This window comes from Pipistrellus kuhlii, unplaced genomic scaffold, assembly GCF_014108245.1.
Source record: "Pipistrellus kuhlii isolate mPipKuh1 unplaced genomic scaffold, mPipKuh1.p scaffold_m20_p_11, whole genome shotgun sequence".
NCBI classification, from domain to species: Eukaryota; Metazoa; Chordata; class Mammalia; order Chiroptera; family Vespertilionidae; genus Pipistrellus; species Pipistrellus kuhlii.
The window spans coordinates 36,649,704-36,654,968 of NW_023425416.1; positions in this window are offsets into that span (position 1 = coordinate 36,649,704).

Below are 5,265 nucleotides of genomic sequence, written 5' to 3' on the forward strand. Positions count from 1 at the left end.
TGGATAAAGCATTTGACTATGAACTGAAGGGTCCTAGGTTCAATTCCCAGTAGGGGACTGCAGGAGGCAGTCAGTCAATGATTCTCATCATTGATGTTTCTATCTCTCTCCCTCTCCATTCCTCTCTAAAACTAATAAAAATTTAAAAAATAAAATGAGATACAAGAATCAAGGGATTCAGTAACAGTTTCATAGTCATGCATTCCAACACCATTGAGTAGAAATATGGGGCACAAATGAGAGCCACATACATGAAAAGCAACAGGTAAAATAAATATATTAACATTATGTTACTGTTTTAAATCCGAGGATATGTTTTTATTGGGGTTTAGAGAGAAAGAAACATTGATGTGAGAGAGAAACATCAATCAGTTGCCTTCTGTTCGCACCCTGACCAGGGATCCAACCCACAACCTTGGTTTGTATGTGCCCTGACCAGAATGGAACCTGCAGCATTTCTTTGGTGCATGGGATGATGCTCCAACCAACTGAGCCTGTTAATAATTTCTTACCTTTATTAAATCAGAATATTAAAAAAAACATAAAGGACAAAAACCTACAGGTGGTTTAAAATACAGTATGTATATGATATATGTATGTGAATATATATATATATATATATATATATATATATATATATATATATGTGTGTGTGTGTGTGTGTGTGTGTGTGTATAATTTGTGTGAAAAAAATATATATATATAATTTGTGTAGTGTTTTATGATTTACCATGCCTTTTTGCTGCAATGTCTTATTTAATTTTAACAATGATGCTGTAAAGCTTTCCAACCAATGTTTCCATTTGCTTCCTAGCACACCTGAGGTGTCAACCTGTTTAAAACTAAAATTATAATTCTTCCTTTCTGTACTTGTATTTCTTTATGTATTCCTGAGCTTAAGGAGGGTTATACCAACATTTGTCACATCAGCCTGCCTGAGAGACAATCTAGAAACCTCCCCTCTCTTGTTGCCCAACCTTATATCTAATTAACCAAATGCTACCTTTTACATGTCTTAATTCTGAATATTTCATTTCTCCCCATATCATTTTGATGGTTGTACCCATATAATTTCATGCCAAAACTATTAAAATATTCAGGCTCTCCTCTAGTCCTCTAATCCATCCTCTATAATCACCTTTCCAAAGCACAAATGTATTTTTGATGCTTCCCCATAAGAAAATTTATTTTTATTTTTGTCTTTCTGTTAATCCCAATGATATTTTTCCATTGATTTTTAGAGAGAGTGGAAGGGAAAGGGAGAGATAGAGAGAAACATCGATATGAGAGACACATCAATTAGTTGCCTCTCACATGAGCCTGCAACCAAGATATGTGCTCTTGATTGGAATCAAACCTGGGACCCTTCAGTAGAGGGCCAGTGCTCTATTCATTGAGCCAAAACTGGCTAGAGCTTTTTTAAATGACTTCACATTTCTTAAACCAGTGCTTTTTTCAGTGTGAATTCAAATAATTGGAACATCTTATCAAAGTGAAGATTCTGATTTAATAGGTCCCAGATTCTTTATTTTGAAAGGTGATGATGATGATAATGTGGTCCATGGGCAACCATACTTTGAGTTGGTGCAGACTAGAGAATAAAGTACACATTCTCTAGAATGACATTCACTTAGCTCTTTTAGATATAGCCTGTGTCTAACTCTTAGTCTTAAAAATATTTTCCCTCATCTCCAATCAACCTAGGGTCTCTGATCTAAGTCCTTCATTTATGTCATGTGAAAACAAAACAGAACACACAACTCAGGCTAAAACCCCAAATTTAAAATGTCAGTCACTTTTTTGCCCAACCTCACAACCCCATCCCTCATAGTCAACTGGGATAGAATAGGCAACAGAGTCCCACCTCAGCATCCAGTCTGCTCTCTTGTGGCTTTTGCTTTCAAATGACTTCAGGGAAGATTTTTGGTACAATCTTCACAATTCTATGTATGGCTTGGTCCAATTCCACATGTGGTGTGATGGAGTTGGAAATTGAGGGAAGAAATGCTCAAGACTTGAATTATTTAAGCAAAGATGAGAAAACCATGATAGGAGCAGGGGGCAAGGTTGAGCAGCCAGCCAGGTACCAAGGGAAAGACAGAGAATAGAATCCGGTACTTGAACATACACCTCTTTCCTTTTCTCTCCATGCCCCTCATCCATGTTTCTCTGTCCTGTTTATACCTCATACCTTCTGGCATCAGATGGAAATAGACTATTTTCCCCAGCTCCAATACAAAAAGCTCACTGAAACACTCAGTGATCATTTCAGGACTAATCCTGTGTGTCCCTGGGAAAGAGCAGGCAGGCAGCCTCCACTGTGGCTATGTGATGGGGGAGGGGAGAAGGACATAGTTTCCAGGAGAAGGTACGGGTGATGGGCACATAATACTATACACGTCTATGTGCTGTAACTGGCCAACAAACAAGTAGTGTTTCTAAGTTTAAGACATATAGAGTGTCCAAAAAAATGTACACACCCTTTATAGCTGCTGGCTCAACTGATGTTTCTTTCTATTCAGATTTAACACATCGCAATTAATAAAGTGTGTACACACTTTCCGGGGACTCCCTGTATATTGATATTTGGCTTCAGGAATAAGGGATAAAAGAAGCCTTTAAAAAAAAATTTTTTTTAGTAAGTTAAGAAAGCTTGACTAAATATTAGTCCATCTCATCTATACATCAAGGAAGCTCTAAAGGGGGTCAAATAATCTCCTTCTTTTGAAGCATTCACCCCCTGTCTCACCAGGGTTGGGATGTGGACAGTGGACCATTCTTTTGGGGCTGACCATTGATGATGGACATCCATAGATGCTGTGATCACTGAAAGAAGAAAACAAGAATCTCTCTAGCAGAAGGCAGACAAGCAGTCTGGGCAGCATTTGGACTTGGGCAGATGTTCATGAGAACCACAAATAAAAGAGAAATCAAGTGACAAGTCACGGACCCCACAGGGCAGTTTTGGCAGCTCACTTGTGTGTCTGCCAAACACATGTACTGAGGGATCCCTCAGGGACTCAACAGTGTAAGATGGGAAGGCGGAAAGGAATGAAGTCAGGTGCTGGGCACGCAGTCGGGAAGTAGACATTCAGCGCATAAATTAAAGTCAGATCCTTACCTTTGAGGCACCTTACAATGTCACCTTGATCAATACACCCACCAAAACAAAATCAAAAAGCTTAAAATCACATCTAAAGAAGTCCATAAGCAAGCACAAATGAACATAGGTTACATTTACCACAGCAAAACCTCAATTGATCATAACCTCACTTAACCACAACCGTTAATTACCTAGAGTTTTAAAGAAAGGACAAAAAAAAAAAAAAAAATCAGGAAATAAATTGACATCAGTGTCTACTAAGAGTCTAACATTCTACTTCCTTCTCTAATGGTGTTAAAAACAGTTTATGGTGAAAAGTATGTTCAGAATGATTCATTTTAAACACTGGGATTACTCCAATAATAAATAAAATGTGTCTGTTCTTTAGATTTTTTTTCTTAAGTTAAGCCAATGGGGAAAAAATTAAAGAAGTGTTTAAAGGGAAGGCTTTGTAACCAGAGAAATTAAATGAAGCTGAAAAGCAAATTCCTATACATTCTGGTTTATTGAGGCAGCTTTATGCCTGGGTATCAGGGTAGCTTAGATTTCTAATATATCAGCTTTTAAGCCTTCTGGCTTTGTAGGCAGTTATGGGGACTTCTTGCTAAGATCTGGCTTTTGTGACGTGATTACCCATCCTCTAAAATCCAGCCCTCCAAATGATACGGCTCTCTACCAAGCCCCTCAGTATCTTGGGGAATTTCCATTGGAAACAAGCAGTTAGTGATAAATGGAGTCCTTTGGGAAATTTCCACTTAGGGGGATCTGATATCTGAATTTTGTTCCTTCAGTGCATCCTCTTGGGGTACTCTCAAGTGTGGCTTAGGGTTATTTGAGCTGCCTCCTCAGATTTATCTCCCTGTTCTATCTGTCTCAGCCCCAAGCTGCGTTGGCAGGTAGTTTGGTAAACCGAGAGAGGTGGCCGAGTAGCCAGCCTTCCTCCCCCCAGGCCTTACACACACCTATTGGAAATGAGTAATATTACAACAGTCAGGCTGCCCAGCTGCACCAGTGAGAAGCTGTGGGACAGGCTGGAAGCCTGGAATGATCTCCATTCCAAGCCTAGATTGAAACCAGGAGCCCAGAGGAACTCAAGGATGATTTTTAATTCCCCAACTAATTCAGCCTAAAAGCAAGTAAACACCAATAAAATAAGTAAATGAAAGAAGGAAGAAGCTGAAATAAATTGTTCCCAAGCTACAGTTATAAAGCTAATTATGGGAGAAACAAAATGTAAAAATGTTAAGCAGGCAGCTCTTCTGGGAGGAAGTAATAGCTCTCTACTAGGCAACTACCCAGAGGCTATCTTCAGTTATTTTTAAAAACATGTTATTAAGTAGCAGTTTAATTTGTTATTAAATATTACTGTTATCAGCATAATTCTTTCTTATGGTTATAAATGATCTGATATTGCAGGAGCTATTTAGTCAAACCAAAAATAACGTGGCTTCCATTTTCTACCATGGCAGTTGCTGATAAAACTCTTATATTATTATACTAGATGCTCCTTGCAGGAAGATTCCTGCAATAGGGTTTTTCCTGCTGAGGTCACTGCTCCACCTGCTTCCTTCCCTTCTCCCTGCCCCGCCTGCTTTCCTCCCTTCTCCCCAACCCTGAAGCACTTGTGTTCTTTCTACTGTCTTCAGTCTTGCTCTGGCCTGGATATACAAATTAACCACCATCTTGGTTGGATTCATTTGCATTCTCACCCTGATTGGCTGGAGGGCGGGCTTGTGGGCCTAAGGAAGGTGCAGTCAAGTTGCTTGTTTCTCTTTTAATAGGTAGGATTATATTATATTATATTTATTATATTATATTATATTATATTATTTTATTTTATTTTATTTTATATTATATAATTAAGATTATGCAGTTGACTATGGTTTTTTTCCACAGGGAAATCCATGGGCAGATTGACCACAAAAAGCATTTTTCTAAAATAGAAAAAAAATGAATTAAATTCAAACCCTATTCTCACTAGAAGACATTCTTTAATCCTTTACATGCAAATGGAACATCCGTGATATCCCAATCTTTGTCTCACTGATAGTCCATCCAGTGTCTTCCACTGTACTACTTACTGTCAGCGTCCCACCCATATCATCTCAGCTTTCACATTTCTAAGCTCCAGTGATCCTTTCCCTGAGGGTTTTCTCTGGGGC